This window comes from Rhinolophus hipposideros, assembly GCF_964194185.1.
Source record: "Rhinolophus hipposideros genome assembly, chromosome: 7".
Lineage (NCBI taxonomy): Eukaryota > Metazoa > Chordata > Mammalia > Chiroptera > Rhinolophidae > Rhinolophus > Rhinolophus hipposideros.
Genome location: NC_138053.1, coordinates 62,880,054 through 62,903,835, shown reverse-complemented (window position 1 = coordinate 62,903,835; position 23,782 = coordinate 62,880,054). Strand labels below are relative to the sequence as shown.

Here is a 23,782-nt window from a genome sequence, read left to right as displayed (position 1 = left end):
CTTAGGTAAGATACACAATTTTTCCAATATTCCATTTCCTCAACTCTAAAAATTACTATAACATAACTTCCCTGTGATGTTTTTGGGGATTGCCAATGTTATTTGTGAAAGCACTTTCCACACCACGGAAATTCCCTCAGATTCCTCTCGTTTAACTTTAAAACTCAAGAATTTCGAGCCCAGAAAGCACAATATTTTCCCAAGTCCCCAGGGTTTGGGAAGACTGTGAAGAGCATGACTTGATCCAGGCCCTGCAAATCTGTGATCTCACCATTTTCCATGTCCCACCCACCATCACCTTCTCCGATACCATTTCTTTCTCACTTTTAGGATCTTCTATCTTCTCTCGAGCCTTCAGTTCAAACATTCCCCAGGATTCTATCCTCAGTCCCTTCTTCTTCCTCTACACAATCATTCTTGCATGATCCACTGCACGGTGACCACTTCCGCCTTGGAGAAGTATGCGAAGTCCACATCTCCAACCCTGAAACACATCTCCCCTCATACCCCACTCATGGGACAGCACATCCGATGCATGACCATAACCCTATTTATAAATCTGTAAGCTCAATTTTAAGGCTTTAGGATACACTCACATTTAATAAAAGGAATTTTCAAAGCATCTTGCCATTCCTACACACAATGGAATGTTAATGTATTTGTTGTCCTCAGTCTGAAGCACCAGCTGATGCTATTTTGCAGACTTCTCGTTAGCAGCCCCACATGGCTCACTCTGGTGATAACCTACGCAATAGAAGTGATGTCAAAGAGCAAGTGTGCATCTGGCTGGACAGAAGGAAAACCAGTTACCAGTTTTCTGCCAGGGCAGACGTCTGTGTTCCATTTAAATGAGGACACAAAGTAATCTTCCGAAATTCTGATGCTAATAGGACTGTTTGTCTCCACTATGCTTGCGAGGTTTCCTGCTAAGATTGACTCTCATTTGTTTCCAAGCACTTAATCTCCATATGTAAGTGACGATTTTCTGGACATTTGCTTCTGGCCCAAGGGCTGTCTGCTTGGTGATCCGTTGCTCTTATTATTAAATACACCTATCATTCTTGTCTTCCTCGGAACTATTGGAAAGTTTTGGCAAAGATTGCTAAGCAGGTCAATTTTGCACTGGTTCAATGCCACCAAAAATTGTTGGTTTCTCTTTGTTACATGTCTTTGAGGTACTGACTCCTCCCATAAGACTGTCAAGACATATGTCCATGTGTGTATAGAATGTAGATGATAATGATTGCCTACCATTATCAACATTAATATTTTCCTCCCCAGCTAATTTCCTTTTGCTGTCCAACTTGCACATACATACGTATGTGTGTGCGCGCACAAACACACACACACACACACACACACACACAAATAAATGTGTCTGTTGTTGGTTACATTTTACCCAGGAAATGAAAAATCCATTTAAGTAATAATCCAATAAGGTAAACTTATTTGCAGTTGACAAATATGAAATGAATTCCAAAGCCAATGAGACATTATTTTCATGTCCTCCTGCTTTCCTTTTTCCATACAAAGGCAAGAACGTTATACTGAGAGTCTGGGGGCAGGGGGAATGCTTTATTCACAAAAGCAATGTGGAAAAACTGCAGGACTGTGCAAGGAAACGCTTCAATAAAATCAAAGTCCAGCCTTGTCAAGGTTGCCACTGTTTTCCATACCACTGTCTGGGCAGGGTGACCTGTTCTTCCAGTCTCAACTCAACACCTATTTAACTCTATGTAATGACTGCAACTATCATCTTGGCCTGAGGGGGGCACTGTCTGTTCCCTAACGTATCTAAGACACATCTTAAAAATTGTAAATTACCTCTAAATAGCTGCAATAGAATAAAATGAGAAAATAACTCAAGATAGCACAAACTAGACATTCTGTCCCAAAATGAATGTAAAAGGTTCACACTCCCAATGAATAGGAGGTTATTTATTGGACTCAGAAAATAAATAAAGGCAAGACATGGAGGAGTGGTTAGTTTTTTCTCCTTTTCTGGGTCTAATCCTCATTTCCTCCTGCTCCCTTCTTGACACTAAGAAGTGGGAAATTATGGATCCATGTGCCAAATCCAGCCTGTGGTCTGTTTTTGGTAAATAAAGTTACATTGGAACAAAGCCACATTCTTTTGTTTACTCATTATCTATGGCTGCTTTCATTCTGCCTCAGAGAGAACTGGTTGCTACCGAGACTGAATGTCCCATGAAGCCTAAAATATTTATCAGCCCTTTACAGAACAAGGTTGGCAACTCCTGTCCTTAAGTTATAGTAGTTTTCAACAAAGGACACAGAGGTGACAGTGGTAGATATAAGGAACTTTGATATGTGTCTGGTCAGCCCGGAGGGGTGCCAGCTTCTTAAAACGCATATCTGCAATATGATGGAATTACCATCTGCCAGCCATTTCCAATGAGTTGCATGGAGGCAAAAAGTAAAAGAAACCTTGGACCCATATCCAGAGACTATAAAGTATCAGACATAGGCCTTGGGGGAGGTAAGTGGGTTTTTCTTCTCTGATTCCAATTGTGATTTGCACCAATGAAATAAAAAAACAAGCCCAAATTTCTTCCACACCAGGGGTTTTGGCTTTAGGCACAGTGCTTTGGGGTTGGGCTCTGTGCTGGGGACAGGCTTCACAGTACTGGGAAGCCTGCATTTGTTCAGAGGTGTCATTCCCAATCTGATCACAAGAGGTCCAAGCTGCAAATGTGGTACAAAGGAGAAAAAGGTGTTCAGATACATGGGGAAAAAACGGAGGGCTTTGTAGTAGAGAGAAAATGACAATAACAATAAAAGTTGAAAACATATGCACTAGCATGATTTAGTATGAGAAAAGACAGGGATGTGACTAAAAAAACACACAAATAGTCTCATATAGCTACATAATTTTTGCGTAGAGTCTGGCTAATACCACAAATGAGAGATTTCGGCCCAATAGCACATATAAATCAAGGAAATAGACATCCATGGGGAAATTCTCAACATGAGAGAGGAGTGTGCTAGAGAAGAGTTCTATGGAAAAAGAGTAATGAAAAGAGCATACATAATTGGTGCAAGATGCCTCCCAGGGAAGTACAAGAAGCTGAGCTGATGGCTCGGGCTGTAGGAAAAGGAGAGCTGACTGGGAACCCCGATAGGGAAACTCTGCTTTCCAAAGGCAGAAAGACCCATCTCTGAAACTACGAGTATATCACAGGTGATTTTTGTATTGGTCCCTGAAGACATTCCAGAACTCATTAATTAGCAGATGGTTTCTGAGCACAAGAGGGTGATGTGAGGCTCTGGGTGAGCCAGCACGATTCACGAGGATCCCGGAGTGGGCCACGTGCTACACTGCACAACAGTTAAGGAGTGTAGGTTCTGGAGCTAGGCTGCTGGGATCTGCATTGGTTCTGCCTCTTCCTAGCTGTGTGACCCTGGGCAAGTCCCTCAACTTCTCTCTTCCTTAGTTGTGTTGGTTGTTAGTGGGCATATTAATAGCATCCTGGGGATGGGGATGTTGTAAGGATTAAATGAGTTAATACATATAAAGGGCTTAAAACAGAACCTGCCTCAGATTGGGGCTATGTAATCATCAGCTATTATCATTGATACAACTATCAGACCCGCAACCAGCAGAATGCTGCAGACCTGGATAAAACTACATTTCTACAAAGCATTGTACAAACTCTCCCTTCATATAACTGAGGACCAACTGAAAGGTGGTCTGAATGACAACACGGATGAAAAGATGCATATCTGGTTTCATAGTTACAATTTCACTTCAGCTGCATGAAACCTGTCTTATTTTAGGTCGTATGATGTCCTTAGCCCCGCCCTTGTTTTATATATATATGTACAGTATATATATATATATGTACAGTATATAGTATATATACATATGTACATATTCAAATACATACATACATTCAAATACTGTACATATTCAAATAAAGACTAAGAGATCTCTTGGTAAAGATATGGCAGTGTCCTATGAGAAACCTCAAACATCTTTATTCATTCTTTCAATTCACTCAACTGCTTATTAAGTATTTAATATATGTTAGGCACTGTCCTAGGTACTTGGAATTTATTGAAACAAAAGAAATAATTTGTCTTTGTGGAACTTACATTCAGGTAGAACCCTTGCTAACCAGAGTTTCTATGAATCTTGACATCTTGGTTTCATTTTAAGATTTGCCACAAACTATGGGTAAACTTGTTAAACTTACTAATTTTCTCTGATCTGTAAAATATCATTACTGCGTATCATGTTTTAGGATCATTAATGTAATCAGTAAGTACTTATTACTTTGTGCTAGACTCAAGAAAACGAATGAGAAAAGGTCCCTGCCCTCAAGGAACTTCTATCTTTTATTATCAGGAAGATAAAACCTGGTAGTTAATAGTAATATTAGTATGTATACGTAAATGTAAGCTGTGACTAGTATATCCAGTCATGTAAACATGGCTGGGGAGTCGTTGGTAGGCTTCCTGGGGACACTCAGAGTAGATTTTGGCTGTTACCTACACCATGTGCCAACATCACAGCCAGCACTACTGGTAGTATGTGCAGGGATGCTGTGCTCCACCCTCTGAGAGAAAGCAGAAAAACTCTAGGATTTTCATAAAACCTAGAAGGATTTTCTTCTTAAGAAATATCCAGTTTTGCTGCCAAACTCTCTCTCCTCCTACTTACATGGAGGTAACAGTCAAGAAATACCACAGGTAGCAGAAGTTACCCCCAGGATCTGAGCATGCACATTTTGAAATGAATTTCCAAATGGACATCCCTAGATGCCAAGCAAGAAGCACTCTGAGGGTGACCCCTAGAGGTGGAGCCAACATGACCTGGCAGAAACCAATTCCCAGGGCAGGGAGAGGGGTGTGAAATGATCAGGGAAGGAGTCATTCCTTAACTGCGAACCTGTTCTCTCCACCTGCTCTTCCATTCCCACTCTCTGGTAACAACAGAAACCACACCCTCCTTCCTCAGGTGCTCTCCTCAGGTGTTCTCTCTTGTGCAAGTCCACCTGCTTGTGCTTCCTCTCAGGGGGGGCTCAGAAAGGTTATATGCAGAGTGCCTAAACTATCAGCAGAAGGGACCATAAATTTACTCAGAAGCTAAGACTAGCTCCATAAAGTTTGGAAGATTACATGAGATGAGTTCTTCCTCTCCCTCATTTAGGCTACGTGTTTTTGTTTGTTTGTTTGTTTGTTTTTCAGTATATACGGGAGAATAGGGATCCTTTCATTCTTTATTCATCCAACAAATATTTATTGAGCACCTACCATGTGTAGGTCAGGGTCCTAGATACTAGAAATACAGCAAAAAATAACCCAAAGACCCTACTGATAGTAGTGGGAGGAAGGTGGAGAAGACACACAATACACTCATGGGTGTGCATTAAATATTGAAATATCAACTGGGTCGGTGTTATGGACTAAATTGTGTACCTCCCCAAATTCATATGTTGAAGCCCTAACCCCCAGTGCTACTATATTTGATGACAGAGCTTTTAGGAAGTAATTAAAATTAAATGAGGTCGTAAGAGTGGGGTCCTCATCTGATAGGACTGGTGGCTTTATAAGAAGAAGAGAACCCCCCCTTTCTCTCTCCCCATGAGCATTCACCAAGGAAGGACCATGTGAGCACACAGTAAGACAACCACCATCTGCAAGCCAGGAAAAGGGTTCTCAGTAGAACCCTACCATGCTGGCACTCTGACCTTGGACTTCCAGCCTCCAGAACTGTGAGAAAATAAATGTATGTTGTTTAAGCCACCCAGTCAGTGCTTATTTGCTTATTTTGTTATGGCAGTTTGAGCAGATTAAGACAGTCAGGTAGTGATAAGTGCTCAGAATTAAAACCCAAGCACAGTAAAGAGACAGGGAGACATGACAGAGGGGTGGCCAGGGAGGTTCTCTGAGGAGGAGACTTTGGGCAGACCGCTGAATGAAGCTAAGACTCATTCGGAAGAAATGCTTGGTCTCAGGTTTCAGAATGCTAACAATCAAGCTATGACAAGGCCCATCTTTAGAAGCAAATGAGACTGCCCCATAAGAATATTTTTGGGAAATAGTCAGTTCTCCTACAGGGAGGAGATGTTAGGTAGGCAACCAGTGTCTGCTTGGGCTAGTCCCTGAAACCCCATGCCCCAGTTTCCTGGGCTGTGAAATGAAGATAATAATTTTTACCTTATTGGGTTGTTGGGAGGTTTAAATGAGTTAATAATGCACGTAAAGCACAGGGACGAATGCTTGACACAAAGTGTCAATAAACACTAGCAATTATTATTACTACCACTACTACTACTATCTCTACTATTATAACAACTACTGCTACTATTATTATTATTATTGGAAAGCCACAAAATACTAGAAAAGAAATTTCAGCAATGGTACCTTTCAATTAAATCTCTGAGAATCCTAGGCCAGACTGCCTCTGGGAAATTCACTTTGCTTGTCTGTCTCCCTCAGCTCCATCAGAAGAGGAAAAGCAATGACTAAGCCCACATGTTGTGAACTAGGAAGCCCTTTGCATGAGTTCAAAGCCATCCACAACAAAGGCTTTCTCCTGATGGAGCACATTCTTTGCGCTCACTGATGCCAGAACACTCCTGGGAACCTGTGCTTGTCCTCTCATACCTTATAGGTTAGGGTGCTGGTGAAACATCTTTTTTAGAACCAAACTGCTAGCAAGATGAAGACACATCTTCAGGTGCTCCTAAGGAGGAACAAGAGAAAAAAGATGGAAAAAATTAAAAAGACAGCAAGAAAGAGAAAAGCAGGAGTGAAGGAGAAGAAGTGAAAAAAAAAGAGAGAGAGATAAATGTGGGGAGACTGGCAGGGCCAAAAGGAATTTACTGTTGACACAATTGTTGATACAAGCAATCCAAATGGAACTGAAGAAAGGGGTTAGATACTGGGATCTACTTGCATCATATTGGTAGGTATTTAAAGAAATTACCTTGTACAAAGCTTGAGTGCATTATAATGAGTAAATAATGTTGACAACGTTTTCATCTAAGCTTTGCTTTTATAGAGGCGTTTTTTTTTTATAATTACATAAAGTGAAGTGAAATTGTTTTGAACCTGCCAAATTGTAAGTTTCCTAAGGGCAGAATTTATGCATGTGGTCTTCTTTTGAGCATTTTTTTCTTTTTAATGCCTCATAAAATTGGATGTAAGTGTGGTCAATAGATGGCTCTTTGGAAGTTCTTGGACAGCTTTTTGTATGTTTCTCCCCAAAGGACTCCAAATCCAATAGTCTCCATAGACTTCTGTTCTTTGTTTGTTTGTTTGTTTTATTGTTTGTTTGTTTTTCTCATTCTTCTAGAAAATTACTTTAATTTTAATATGTTGTCATCAGGATTTTATACACCACAACAGTGACTGTCAACGAGGCTTATTATTGCTAAACACTGACTTTATTCTTACATTATCAGAGTTCTCCTCCTTGATTTTTATACTATTCTGCAGAAACCAGCTGATCTGCACATCATTTTATTTGGCCTTTCTGGGGAAAGTTTGATGTTAGGCACTAGGTATGACTATAAAATCTTTCTCATTAATATGATTACACTGTGAGTCAACTGAAAATCTGAGGGGAAAATATTTTTTTAAGCGAGTTCCATTAGCAAGAATATCTGGACATAGCTAGCATTCTCCTCAATAGCTATGAAGTAAGGGAGGGAGTGGAGGTGGTAAAAAAAAGAACCAAGAATTAGAAATTTCTCAGGAAAGTGCATGCAAATTAGACCTGCAGTAAAATGTGTTGATTTCTGTTCGAGGCACTTTCCCTACAGTCAATAGTGATGTTTTGAAATGACCATTGGATTAATCGTCAACAGATATGTGTTCGTTTTCTGCTACTGCCAATTTCCATGGTGTAAATAATCACACCACAGCCAATTTCAATGTGATATTATAAAATATGGAGTTGGGAATAAATGCTAACAATAGGCTCTCACAAATCAAAACCAGCCAATTCCTGAATACCAAGGATTTTGTCTTTTTTCGTTGTGTAAGTTCCCTCTTTATTCTGTTGGTGTTTAAACTTTAATTTCTACCTTATCTAACATTAACATTGTTCCTTCTGGATTGTTTGGTTCACATTTGCTTTATATGTCTTGGCCTATTTCTCTATTTCCAGTCTACATAAATAAATTTTAAGTATATTTCCCATAAATTGTTTATAGTGATTTGTGCGTACATGTGTTTTGGAATGGCAGGTGTGTGTACTTGCCTGTTTGTTTGTTTAATCCAATCAGACAAATTGGTCTATTCATATACAGCACAAAATCATCTTATTTGATTTTTGGTATTTATATGTTATTGAAAAGGGCATATACTGCTAAACCTTATACTGAAAGAATTAGAGATAGGGAAACATACTTTTATGAACATTCAAGTAAATGCAGATAACTTTATTTAAACAAACACATGTTCACTCTTGATGAGCGGAACTATTGCACTATATTTCCTAATTTGGTTTTGTATATTTATTACACATGGACCTATAGACCTCACTTTGTATTGAAAGTACTTTGTTTCAGACATTTTATTATATTAGAATTTGTCAGAGTGCATTCCATTTGTGTTTTACATCACCGCCTCCTTTTTTAAAAACTACAGTGATATCTTAGATGTTAAAAACAAAAAGTGGGAGTAAAGGGGGAAAACATAGACTGAATAAAAGGCCAAGTTTTAGCATATTTAATAACTGAGTCAATGTGACGTTTAACATGTTGCTGTTAAATAGATCGAGTTGTCACCTCCAACTCGAAGACTCTTCCCCCAAATAAGATAGATTATAAGGACTACTAAAACTATAGCTGGCCTGGCCATGACAGGAATCCAATCCATTCATACATGTGCTATTTAAGTTCTACTAAAGGGCTGAGACTACGCAGGCCTCAGTGAATATTTGTGAATTGACTGCTTGGCAGCTGCAAATATCACAATCGAGGGATAGCAATTGCCTCAGACTATGGCCCTCTCACAGTGTCATCATGATCCCAAAGTGGCTATTTAGCAGTGAGGATGGAAAATGCTTTCCTCAGCTGGAGACTAACTGCTGAAATCTTGGCTCATCTAATTATCATTTTTCCTAAGGGCCTTATCACCTAAAAGAGTTGTGCCTTGGGTTTACAGAATGGGCAACTGTCCTTACAAATCAGTGTTTTTTAACAAAGCAGGCTTGATTTTGTTTAGCTATAAAGCTGCTGTGTCTTCTACTCTTCTGAAGACTAACTAAGGCTTCATCAGACTTGTACTGTTCTATGTTGCATCACTTCTCGACTCAGGCCTCAGAGGTTCTCAGAGCTTTCAAAAACAGTTTCATGTCTCAGCTAAGACTAATAAAATCAAACTCGCATCTCTCGCGCCCCTGCTTAATGCCTTCCCGTATAATTCTCTAATTTGTAGACTCCAGCCAAAGGCCAATAAAGCAATTTCCCCACTTTTTATGATTTCCTGCTTGTAATGCTTCCTTTTTGTCCATTCTTTGAAAAAACAACATTAACAATGATGCTTATAGTTTATCGTCAATGTCCTGAAAAAAGCAAGAATGGAGGGAAGGACCGAAGCACGTCTAACAAAGCTTTAGCCTAGAGAGGAGTTCTCCAGTTTGATGGTTTTTCATTTTCCCTGAAGGCCCATTTGAAAAGCTTTAAGCAGCCTCTTGAACTCCTGTCTACTATTCAACACTAGAACTTTCTGTACGTACTTTGCTAACCCTACGTCATGACCATGTTATTTATTTTCACTCTAGGAAACATTAACATTAGCAACCTTTGGGTAAAAGTTTATGGAATCCAACTGGACTTGGATGAAAGGATTAAAACATCCTTTAAAAAGCTAATAATACAGAAAGATCTAAGCCTTTAGTCACAATACACTGAAACATAAATTAAGGTGATGGCTTAAAGCAACATAAACTGCCTTCCAAATTTGTGTCTCTTGCCCTGATTTCTACATCAGACTCCAAACTTACATATACAACCCCTAACGACTTTCTAATAGGAACTTCATTCTTAACATGGGCAAAACAAAATACCTACCCCCTCCTCCAATTGTCCCGCTGTTAATTTCACTATCTTGGCATATGTCACCACCACCTGTATCTCAAGCCAGAAACCCTGGAGTATCCCCTTATCCATGTCCATCCTCCCCTCCCATATCCAAACCATCAGAGGACTCTGAAAGCTGGAAGGTGAAAGTGTGTTCTGAATATCTATTGACGTCTACATCACTCCTGCTACTCCCAGTCCAACCCACGGACACCTTCTGCCAACACTACTGATGTGGCCTTGGGTCTCCCTGCTTCCATTCTTGCCCATTTTCATTTAATTTTCCTTAAAGCAGAAAGAGATAGCTTTCTTAAAATGTTAATTAGTTCACATCCTTCTCCTAGGAACCCATCTGTTCAAATAAATCCCATCTCATTTCCCTGTCTGCAAGCTCCTTCCTCAAGGAACTGGCCTCTTCCTACTTTTCTGACCTGATCTCATACCATTCACCCTCTGGTTTCTTTAACCCCATTGTACTTCTGTTTTTTTCTGTTTTTCGTTTTTTTGTTTGAAGATAAGAAGCCATTTCTGGGGACCTTTGCTATTTTTCTATGTAGAATGCTGTTCTTCCCATAGAAATTAACCTGGGTGGCTCCTGCCTACCGTCCACGTGCCAGCAAAAATTCTTTTACAGACAAGCCTTCTTTGGCTGGTTGATTTAACATCTCTGCAACTCTCCATTGCATCATCTGCTTTTATTTTCTTTATAGCACTATCACTCTGGAAAATCTTGTGCATTTACATGTAAACTGATTTGCTTTGAGCCTCTCTCTGGAAAGCAGCACTATCCAATAGGAATGCAAGCTACCCATGTGGTTGTAAATTTTTAGTAGTCTCACAATATCAAAGCAAAATAAACAAAGAAAAATCATTTGATAGTATATTTTATTTAACCCAACAGTAAAATATTATCATTCAAAAACAAAATCGATATTAAAAAATATTAACGAGGAGTTTTACATTCTTTCCTTTCATACAAAGTTTTGAAATGCAGTGAACTTTACTTTTCTAGCATGTCTGTTGGGACTGGCCACATTTCAAGGGCTCAACAGCCACGTGTGGCTGGTGGCAAGCATATCGGTGAGTTCAGCTCTATGAGCTGCATGTGAGCCAGGACCTTGCCTGTCTTGTGATCTGCTGCATTCCTGTCGTTTATAAAAAGAACAGTGCCTGACACATAGTAAGCACTCAAGAAATATTTCATGAGTGAGAGAATATTTCAAAATATTTTGAGATCTCAGCAGAATTCCTTAGTCAAGATCACATACCTATCACTAGGTACAATTTCAAAAGTTTAAAAATATCTAAGTCAATTTGTTACTTTGAGTGAGGAAAAGTACGGATTTAATAATACTGTAAGTATGAATTTGGGGTAAAAGTTCCCAGACTTTTTGTCTTGTCTACAGTCTCCATGATATTGCTCAGCTCCACCTTGGTACCTACTAAACCCTTACATGAAATGCCCTCTCTCTGATCATCCCATGAAAAAGTTCTACTCATCCTTCACATCTCAACTCAAATTCTCACTACAGTAGGGAGTGGGTCTCTTCTAGGCATCCTTGAACACACCTTTATTTGTGATTCCTCTATGCTTTGGATGGTCTTCTAGTAAAGCGTTAAACTGACTCTTAAAATACAGTTGTCCTATTTCTTTGCCTTGATTTCCATGAGGAGACTTCTGATCCTGGGTTGCTAACAGTAACTCTCTAAACCTCTCCATGGCAAGACATTTTCCTGATTAGTGACATGGGGAAGAGTCTGACATACACTGGTCCATGTGTGATCACTGGGTACAATGGATGTGTCTCAGCTGTCCTGAACTCAGAAGGAAAGGAGGGTGACTGGCTTCTCAGAGACAAGTGATGCATTATTCAGAAAATGGTAACTCTACCAAAGAATCAAATAAGGATGAAAGTATCATCTTTGTCATTGATAAATCTGGATTGGGTATTGTGAGTAAATGATTAAGATGAGGTCTGGGCTAACCCAGGACTACCTGGGAGAACCATCTCAGAGTCTGAATCCTTATAGCAGTCTGCATGGAAACAACAGAGTGAAAATAAATGTGGAAGACTGTGTCAGCCTTGTCTACTGATGGCAGGACACCTGGGCAGAAGAGCTATAGGGTGGCATGGAGGCCTGGGCTTCTGTAACTAGAACAGTTGTGTAAGGTTAGACGGAAATGGATGATACAGCTTCTCTGCGTTAAGGTGTCCTCCACAGACTTAGCTCTTGTCCAAAGCAGCCATACAGATTGTAGAAAGGGGCAAAAGGAGATGCATATTTGTGTAGGTGCTGGGCCACCTCAGGATATGAAGATGCTTTGCCCGCTATACCCCTTGTCCTGTATCCTTCCTATGAAGCTAAGCAAGTGTAGTAGTAGGTGGAAGACTCCTACGTCTTGTGAGTTTCACACCTTGAACCTGTAGCAGCCACCGTATCAGGGCAGAGACCTATAGCCAGAATGAGGCTTTCTATTAATAATACTCCCTCTTAGTCCCGAGACACAGCAGCCAGAGAGAGCTGCTTTTTCAGGACACTTACTCATTTGCTGTACTTTATCAAGTGAAGCTTCCTTTTTGATCATCTGAAAGTAGGCTAAAAAGAATACAACTACCTGTGCTCAGGGCTTGGCCAATTAGGAGGATGGTAACGAGAGGGAGAAATGAGAAAAAGAGAAGATCACGTGTGAACATGGGTTCTCACGTACAGTTTTACCCAGATGTAAGGCTTGAACCAATGAATGTCATATTTATGGCCACTTCACTAATTGAATAAATCAATCTTTTGCCCATGCAATTCCTATGGGTGGAGGAACTAACTCATGGGTGGAGACAATTTGTGCTTTTCTGACACAAATTTTAAGAAAGAGAACAGAGAGCATGGGCCTGCTGAAATCTGTCAGCATGTCTCTCTCCTGCAGACAGCTTCCTCCTTCACATCTAGGCCTTGTTCACCTACATCGCCATAGCTATTTGCTGAGTGCCAAGAACTCAAGGAATAATCATTTCAATGGACAAATGAATTAATAATTGACTCATCAACCCTCAACCTTTAATTTCTACACTATACAAATCTTCTAAAAAAGTTTTAGGCTTTACAAAAGTTTGAAGTTGGGAGTCATACAAAATTTATGTATAGGATATGAGATTATTTTACTTCTTTCCTATAAGGACCTCTAAACTATGTAAATGAAAAATATTCATGCAAAATTAATCTCATTCAGGTTCTCACTGATCTATAAAGTCAGAAATTAGAAAGTCAGTATTAGAAAATTAAGGACATTTTGAAAAAGTGCCAAGTACAAAAGAGGCTATTTCAATTCTTGTGATTTCACACAAAAGCCAAATGTCCGGGGAATTATAAAGACCAGTTTCTTAAAGGCACTTAACAAGGAAGTCAGTTCCAAGCCAGGGAGTAGAGGCTGGAAAAATGGGAAATGAATAGTACAGACTGCTTTTTTTAAGAGAAAAAGAAAAAAATACCCACAAAAGAAAAAGCTACTGTCAAATTTGTGCCAAATAGGAATAGATAATGGAGAAATTATTTGAATAATCTGACCGGTAAGATATCTAAGAGCTTTTCCTGACATGACACTTAGATAATTACCATTTAAAAGAAATAGTTTATAGAAATGGGTAGCAAGGGAAAAGATTAATGGAGATGAGTCTAAACAAACAAACAAACAAAAATATCTAGATTGTTATGAACACAAATATTTTGAAATATGGTTAATTTCCCATCTAGTTTTACGGTAAATTACCCAATTTGAACTTTGAACTTATGGTCAGATAAAAGATTTAGATAGCCTCTCTGCTTGAATTGATTTTTAACTTTTTTTTGTTTGTTTTTAAAGGATCAGTTTCTGCCAAGACAGTTCCAAAGCACACTGGGTAAAATAAGGTAAGGTGAACGATAGTAGTTAAGACTGGTTACATATCGGCCTAATTTAAAGCTGGCACGTATCCTGTAAAAAGGACAGGTATGAGTCAACCAACAAGAGTAGTTCATGAGCCAAATGTTCCTAATGCATACTCAGTTTTGGGTAAGATTGATTTCACAAAAATAATTTCAGGGTCCCTAAAGAAATATTCTATTTCAGAGGGTTGGAAGTGTTAAACATTATAGCATCATTAAAACATGTCTTTATCTAATCACATGATACTAAAATTATCTTCACTCTTTATAAGTTTTATTTTCAAGTTCAACAGCATAGCATATTACTAATTAAGCCATCCAATATCTGTTTACATATTTCACAATTTCATCTTGTCCTCACTCATTTTTACTGCCCAGTAGGAGGATGCTAATTTAGAAACAGAAAATACTCATCAGGAAAAGATTATTTAGAAAGAAAAGACCAAGGACAGAAGGGGAAGACAGGTCAGGCAGGGCTTTGTCTCATTCTGAGGGAGGCTGCTAGATATTCCTAAAGGGGCCTTACAGAAAATACTGAGGCAGCTGGATATCCCAAGTAACTCAATCTCAATTTGATCTTCACAGAATTCCTTCAATGCCTTGTTTGAAATATTGTGGCTGAAAAATACTATCATAAAAACTCACATTAAAATGTACATGTGAAAAACACATTAAAATAAAAATTAGGCTTTTAGAATAATCTCTGCCATTTCTACTTGTATTAGGATATTAATTGAGGTTTTAATGTATATGTTAACTTATTATTTTCACATAATGTTTATAGAGATTAGGGAAAATACGTACTTAATAGAAAATATAAACACTCACTTGACTGTAGAACGTTTAGGGGAGGAAAGTGGGGGAAAAATAGAAAGGAAGAAACAATGAACAAAGAAACAAAAGAGGACAAAGAAAATACTTTATAAAAATAATTTGAGAGCAAATAAAGAAAATCTGGCAAATAACTTTTTTAAAACCCATAACTATTTCAAAATCAAAACGAAGAAGAAAAAAGGAAGAATCTAGCAATGGAGACAATGTAACTTGAAAAACACTGGCACAAAAATGTGAAACTATAAATCTAAAATTAAAACTTACAGATGTATGTTATAGAAAAATATTTCACTGTTTTTCATTTTTATAAAGACCTGAGGATCCAGGGATTAATCAGACTGCAAAGATAACCAAGAAGAAACATTGGGTGTAAAAGATATTTTTTTTAACACTTTTTATGTGTAGAGAAGGTAGACGCATTTCAATGATGTATCCATACTTCAAAAGAGTTTTGGGATCCTCTTTTAGATTTCTGTTGTGAGTCTGTTATATGTTATTTTTATATACTTGGTTCTTTCATTTGGGCTGATTCTTATCGCTGGTCTTCAAGCTGGAAGAGCTTCAGATTAGCAAGTATTGGCAAACCTCAGCAAGAGTCAGTCCTGTCAAGAGGTAAATAATGTTGGCTTTACCCCACCTTTATGCTATGATATCACACTGATAGGGAGTCCAGGGAACAGAACTCTATGAAGGTTCTATCCCATGAACTCTTAAGTAGATACAAGTAGATACAGCACTGAGTGTCACATGTGGGGTAAAAAGCAAGTTATGTCTATAAAAGGGCTGGCAAAGAGGCTCCATTTCAAGTGCCAGCTCTGATTCATCCCTGGCGGCTGTCTGGAGCACGTCAGGAAAGATTGCTAGGCTAAGTCTCAGATCAGGGACAAAAAATCTGGAATAAATGAATTGATAACGTGGGAATAGTAGAAGTCACACATTTGACACATACTTGTCACCGCGATATAAAAATATACTTGACACCCCTGATATGAAGAGTATCTAGAGATTTTTTTAGATTTGTTTCATGGAGTGGTCCGAAAGCAACTGTAGCAAGAGATTAAGCATATAGTCACAGAAAGCTCTTACACACACGTACACACAAACACTAGGTATCATACCTACACACACATAAAACAATTGTAGCAAGGGATAAAGGCTGTAGTCACAGGAAAACATTAATTTGAAGAAAAACACACATTAGAATATATAATTTGTTTCTTTGTTAAAAACATCAGGTTATTGAATGGTCAACTCTTGGTAGATTAGATTTTTCTATATTAAAAGAATAACAGAGAAAAGTTCATTTTTATATATAACCAATTATGTAAATTACTTAACATTTACACAATTATGTGGATTACTTCCTCACTGTTTTCACAATTAATTATCTTTGAAGCCAGCTGTGTGGGGGGCCTGGCAGCCTCCCTACATCACAGCTGTTTGCCCCACATTCCAGCAGCACCATCTTCTAGTTTGTCAGTAATCCCACAAAGGAAAAGAAGTAACACTTTTTGTAAGAATGTCAAAGTTTGGGTTAACCACAAAATCTAATGGCTTTGTTTTGATGCACATTTCATTGGAAAAGAATTCAAGATCATCAGTGGCATATCCAAATGTTTTGGATGTGCCTATGTTAGGGTATTTTAAAGCCCTTCACAAAATTGCTGTTATAATCTAATTAGACAATTATCTCTTAATTGCTTAATTTTCAACTACTCTATTTAAGTACCTTTTAAATTTGTTATTTGCATTTTTCTTATTAATTAAAAAGTAATAGGGCAAAAAGAAGCCAGTAAACCTTGTGTAGCGTATATCTAATGGATGTATGTACAAATAGAATTATCTTTTCTCTTTAAGATACTCTGGAAAGATGGTTTTGATTTTTAATTTAAAAAAAAAAACTCGTTTAGCATTGTTTTTTCAATCCTGTGGTAAGAGGACATACATCTGAAATGCTCAGTATTACACTGTCACTGAGAGCTCATCCTTATTTAGTTACCTGACAAGTACTCTGTTTACAAGGATAGCCAGCGGTAGCAGAAACATCAATACAGGACTCAGTATGAGGCTCGTTCATATTGGCAAGAAGTACATTAAAAAGAACTGACAGATCTTTTCTATATTTGAATTCAAATGACAGGCTGAAAGACAGCACCTTTTCACCTGTAATTGGATAGAAAAAGGATCCAAGGAGAGTAGGCTTCCCTGCTGGTGTTGCAGCACATGGTTTGTTAGGTATCTCACCCCTTACTGAAAGCTGTGTCCATGGGGATGTGACAGGATTAGTATCTTTGAGCTTTCTGAAACCTCTGTGTTATTTGTAAATCCAAAACAGAGAAACATAAAACTCAGAAAATGAAAGGTTGAAAAGAAAATAGATAGATAGATAGATACATATATATATATATATATATATATATATATATATATATATATATATATATATATATAATGAGAAATTTTGGTGAAAGATTAAGGGGTAAAGACTTTTAAATTAAATATCATTGTCTTCATCCTAATGATCACCATCATCGTCATCTCCAGAGAACATTTATCAAAGATCTTCTGTACATTTCATTAATATCCAGCTGCTGCCTTTTGGACACTAAAAAATTAGAATATCCCACACTGACAAAGACATAAAGAACATACAGAGAACTGAAAAACATCAAATACATGAAGAAACGGTAAAGTGCATATTTTCATTTTATAAATAAGTAAAGTATTACAAACCAGAAAATCGTGAGAATTGTATATTTTGTTGAGCCAGATCATAGTTTTTTTCTTTTCTAACTAGAAATTTAAAAAATATTTTAATAACTCTTCAGAATAAAAATGTGTTCAAATGTCATTTTAATGGATAGGAAACCACGCCTTTAGCACCATTTTGTTAGGGCACACAAAGCAAGAAACTGTAAAAGTACTAAAAGAGCCTTTCTTTTGGAACAGCAATGGTTTGACTACTAGCCTCAGCATATTCCACACAGGAGGTTTTATAATTTGCTTAAAGAACAAGAAAGAATTTGTTTCTGAAATGGAGTAAGAAAAGGTCAGAAACAAAAAATAATCTATTTTTCTTAAGAGATTGGTTTAGAAGTGGAATTTTATTTAGAAACTATTGTTTCCTGCCAAGAAACTACTAGGGGGTGAAAACAAGCACTTTTTAGCTTTTGGGAAGGTAAACTCACAGGATCAATAAAATTTAAAAATTAGTACATGCAGATAGAATGGTCAAGATAAGATCAGGCTGATTGCCCAGTGATCATAAAAACTCGGAAAAGTACATGAACAGTAGTATCACAGCCTTCCAGGCTTGGTGACTGAAAGCAAGACTTTTTGAAAGTATTGTTTATTTTTAATAATGATAACACAGTAGTACGCAACAGTAGTAACGTGTATTAAATGTTTCCAGTGTACCAGGTGCTATGCCAAAGATTTTATATGCATTAGCTCATGTAATCAACACACTGATTTGATGTAATGGCAGAATAATAAATATTATAATCCCCCTTTTAAGTATGGGAAAACTGAGACTTAGAGAGGTTATGTAGCTCAGCCTTGGTCACATCTTAAGTGTCTGAGCCCCAATTTGAGCTCATGTTTGTCTGACTCAAACACTCTTAGAGCTCTTTTACGTTTGCCTTCTCAAGGCTCCACGTTTTCTGAGCTATATACTGTCTTAAAAGGAAAAGGAAATCTTAAGCAGTGTAAGAAGAAAGCACAGGTTGCCTAGTAGTCTCATGGGAAAAGTGATTTCAGTAGAGCTGAGGCAGTGCGGCAAACGGCGAAGTAGATCAGAATAAAAAGAAGTGTCTAAATTATGAAGTCTTTTGCCTCTGCAACGTAAGTCACAGCAGGACAGAGTAAAAGTCAGACAAATAAGAAATCGATAAGAAACAAATGTGGGCGCAGTAAAATGACACCAAGAGCAGCCATTCATGGAGAAAGACATATGTACTTGAATTTCAACTTAAGTAAACACTGGGACAGCTCAAAGAGTGATGATCCTAGGGATTTTACTGCTAGAAAAGACCATTGGTCTGGCAGAGAAAAATGTGGGATCCAAAGATCAAACGACATTAAGAAGTTTCAGGACAGAGCCTGAGGCCAGTTCTGACCATCCATGGCAATTGCTCAGATAGAAACTCCTGAACTTTCCTAGACCCAAAGGAGTATGTTTTAGTGCCTTGGTGAGGATTACTTGTACTTGATTCTGCCAGCCTTTCAACTCACGTGATTCTGGGTTCCATGTAGAAACCTAGGCATGGTGTAGTGTGTGCTACATAGAATGACGCTGGATTCATGGAGAAAAGAAATTGGAAAATGAGTCATGATTAAAATACTCTTTTAAGAAAGCTATTTTATGACACCAGGATACAAGAATCAAAATCATCTTAATATGTCAGCAGCTTCAGCCTTTTTTCTCTAGGTTTATACACTGCCTTAAAGCAACAATGGTCATTCTTTTCATAGTCTTGAATCCCCATTGCTTCTACAGAATATGTGTGACTATATATGTAGGATATGCATATGCAATTAATGATATTTTCAACTTAACAATAATTCCTAACATTAAGGTATTAAAAAAATACTTGAATTATCAATAGCTAAACATTCATGTACATAGGACTTCTTATCTCATTTTAAAGTTTGGCAGTTTGTGAAAGGAATATGGATTGGCTATCAAGGGATTTCATCACTAACTAACATTGGAAAAATATCACCTTACTTCTCTGTGCTTTTTTTTTTCTAAAACTAGAAGTGAATGAATATTTTTATTTGAGGAACTCTTAGTTCCAAGTAAATCTGACTAGAATCCCAACATATCCAACAGATAAAAATAGGTCCATTCTGATTGAAGCAGAGACGGGGGGCTGGAGGAAGTAAGAATGACTTTGATAGCTTTGATGGGTCAGTGAAGGTCTCAATGAGTAGAAGAGAAGTCTCAGTGAAAAGTGTCACAAACTGGAAAACAGAGGTGGCAACAGAAGAGTGGGCTGTATGAACTAGCGATTTTAGAAGTGGAACAGTTTTGCATTTTGACTGTTATGGCAAGGGTGAAAGTGTGCTTGTTGCTGTGGTGGAGAGGAGAAGGTACTTCTTGTGAAGGGCTCAGGAAACCCAAATATCTCAGGTTGGCCAGTGGAATGAATTAAAGTGGAAAAGGAGACTGATATGGAAGATTCTGAAAAGGCAGTGAATGACAGCATCAGGAATAAGGGAGGTCAACTTAGCATCATTGACCAAAAAGGAGAGGGAATAAGAATGTGGAAATGACAATGGAGGAAATAAAACTCCCACTCCACCTCCCAACCCTGAGGTGAGTGGAATTTAAAAGAGCAAGCAGCAATCGCTGCAGAGATCTAGAGGGGAAGAATTAGTTTTAGTTAAATCATATTTCAAAAGAATTTCAAATAAAAAAGTTCAGAGAGAACTTTCTGGAAGCCATTGGGAAAACAGAAGATTACTGATTTTAAAGAAGAAATTTTCTCTGGAATTATTGAACAGTGGCCATCTTTTTACTTCAGACATTGTCCAATATCAACTTTGAGATTTGTAGTTGGTTCAGCTTCCATTGTTCAGAAATCTTGACCCATAAAGCCAGGATGGTGGAGGTGGTGGTGTTGGTGTTGTGTGTGTGTGTGTGTGTGTGTGTGTGTGTGTGTATGTGTGTTGTTGGTAGTAGTGTAGAAAAGGAGGTCAGAAGCAGTCTTCTGGAATAATCACTTGAAGGATTACAAAAACTACTCATGTGCAATATACTGAATATTGCACATGATAAATATAGACAATACGACTTTTCCCTTGTATGTGCCAATTGGTACACCACATCGGTAATTTCAGCCAAGAGAAACAGACAACAGAGCTCTAAAGGAGTAAGTATTAAATAACTTTACATCCGTTTTTAACTGATAAGAAATCAGCAAACGTTTATAATCAGCGGAAATATATCAAAGGTTTTCATAATGAAGTTCTACATCAAAATGATCTGTCCTGCAGAATGAAGCACTCATAATACCAAGTTATGTTTCTCTGAGATAATCAAATACACATTCAACCTCCCTCTCTATATAAACAAATACAACTTTCTCTGCACAAACAAATCCACCTACTACAAAAAGGAACCAAAACAACAACAAAATTACATCTTAAATACAAAGAAGGTGACTTAATGGAACACTTATTGTACTTACTTTGCTTTATTGTCAACAGCTAATGAATATGCTGTGTTCCCCACCTGTCTTCCCATCTTATCCACAAAGAGCATGAGATACTTGGAAAGGGAGTATGTCCTATGAATACTATTAGAGAATATTATTGGCTGGACAGTATTGACATTATTCCATACATAAAGTTATGATAATAGCTGTTCCAAATAACCATATTAGTGAAAGTGTAAAAACGAGACCATTGTATAGGGAACAATTTGAAATGGAAATGATTATATTTGAATGTGACATCCGATCATGCAAAGTTGTAAATGGAATTCAGAGGCTGTGTGGAGTAGCAAAGAAGATCAATGCACCAACCTGTGAATCATTATCTTTTGTAAACTCCAAACTCAAAGGCCAAATATTCATTTGTCATGCTTCATGCTCTTTGATCACACTCTTTAACCAAAGAAAGTGTTGACTGAGCATTGTTCCCCAGTGAGGCTTGTGAAAATCAAATACATTTGTGAACTGTAAATATGATTTCATAGGTTAAGAGTCTCTAATAGCTTGTAATCAATGAACAGCCTGCTAGGTAAATAGGACACTTTGAAATTTTAGCAGAAGTGCTGGGATTCTCCTCTCAAATATTCTAAAGGAGGTAAAGTCTTTTGGGGATTTTTTTGCAATTTTACCATTTGCCATCTCAAAAATCTTGTCCAATTACCCTTTACCATCTTCCCATTAAAACTTGCTTTCAGAAAAGGATCTAAAAATATGAACACACAACCAGGCAGTCCCTACATTTTAAATGGCACAACTAGTCTTATACCAGGAAGTGAAGTGATGCAATTTAATTGAAAGAAGTGATGGTGGTTTGGGAGCTAAAGAAGGTCTTTGGAGCCATATTGGCTTAGGTGTGAGTCCTTGCTTTGTTATTTCTTGGATACATATTCTTAAGAAATAACTGAATCTTTTTTATCTTTAATTTCCTCATCTATAAAATGATAATCATTTCCAGGACAACACTAATGTCTGTGGGGGATGTTGTGCATATTAGAAAAGGTTGGATACATGCAGCCCTCGGATACTTGGATTAGCAAGAGGAATGCAGCCGGGATCTAAGCCCCATTCTTCCCCTCAGCCAGACATATTTATTCTGTGCCCCAAAGTGCTACACACATGATAGTTACCTAGCTGGGCTGTTATGACGACTAAAGGAAATGCTATGCATGGATGTAGTTTATCATAGGGCTGTAGCCCAATCATTCTAACTTTTTCAAAACTAATGTCTTATAGTCCTTCCAGCTTTTATGTGTATTCCATCATTGCTCATATGTGCGTGAACACATGCACATACACTCTCTGAATAAGTTAAATAAATAATAAAATGTATATGGATAATTAGATAATAATAAATTTACTTGGAATACTAAGACTCTGTGGGGCAAGTTGTTTCCAACTTAAATCATTGGGATAATTTTGCATGTATTTAGTGTGTGTAAGACCAGGGAACGCAGGCATGGTCGCGGCTAGTGTGCTGAAGAATAAACTTGGTAGAAAAATCACATGAAGAATAAACAGCAAATGGCTTATCTATCACTCTGTGTTTATGAACATACAGAAAAGCAATAAATGAAAACTATGAATTTAACAGGCCAGATCCCTATTCCAGGAATTGTCTGTGTGTCCTCGCTATGCTTACAATGTAATAAATCTTGCTAGAGTGAACTGGTGTATTGTTCTCTCCATTAATAATATAGATTGTGCCTTTTGAGGTCACAACGTGACAAAACATTTATCCACAGAAAAGTGAACCACACAGGTCCCCCCTGTGGACAGAATGCTGTGGGGTGTGAGGGCTCTTCCAGGTGGAGACCAGTATTTGCCTTATTCTTGACTCATGTTCCCTGGGTGTGGTACAGATTTGGCAGTGAACAGTGCTGACACTAGACGGACAGATTCTGAACACCTAATCCATTTGCATTCTTTGCACCATGCTCTCTTATACATAGATAAGAGTAGGCTTCCTGGGAGAAAATGAACACACTTATTTCACAGCATACTGCAAAGGATAAAATAAAATAATTTTAACTACATGCTAAGTATATAAACATAAGCACGCCCACACCACAGAACTAGATGAGTTCAGTGGAATGGAGACTTCAAGGATTTCGAGGTAAAATTCACCAAGTTAAGGAAACTGAAGATTGTTACAACTCCAGGAAGTTTTAACAAGCAGAAAACAATTCTAAGACTAAAGTCATATTTGTTTCTATCATTTGCATCCTACTGAGCTCGGAGAGGATAATATGGAGAAATTCTCTCAGGGCTTCACAGGAAGAAAATTAAGACCTGTATGTCATTTTTCTTCCTCTCAGCAAGCTCCTCAAGACTACTATTAATATTTTTTTAAATGTAATGTCCTATGCCATATAAATCAGCTGTAAGAATAAAATGTTTTTTAGTGACAAGAAAAATACTAGGTTGAAAAATCATGGCACTCATGTAGTAACACCTAAATTCAGATTCCATTTACATATGGTAAATGGGAAGCTGAATTGTCCCAGTTTGCTCTGTCAGTTTTCTGTCAACCAAATGACCAGCTGAATGCCAGAGTCTGGAGAGAAAACCTTGATAAAATTAACCTTGCATAGGGGAACAATGTCACCATAACTTCTCATCTCAATTCGTGGAAATAAAACATTGTATTTCAAATCAAAAGGATTATGGGAGAGAAATATTCCTGTAAATATATATTTTTACTATTGATTGCTCATTTGTCTGGATAATTGACTCTTCTGAATCGAAAAGGTGGAA

At 37.7% G+C, this 23,782-nt stretch overlaps 1 protein-coding gene across 4 annotated transcripts in view; it reads right to left on the bottom strand.

The window, feature by feature from the left end:
* Window positions 1-23,782, bottom strand: part of PDE4D (phosphodiesterase 4D) — a 1,186,109-nt gene that overhangs the window by 702,047 nt on the left and 460,280 nt on the right. The window lies entirely within an intron of this gene.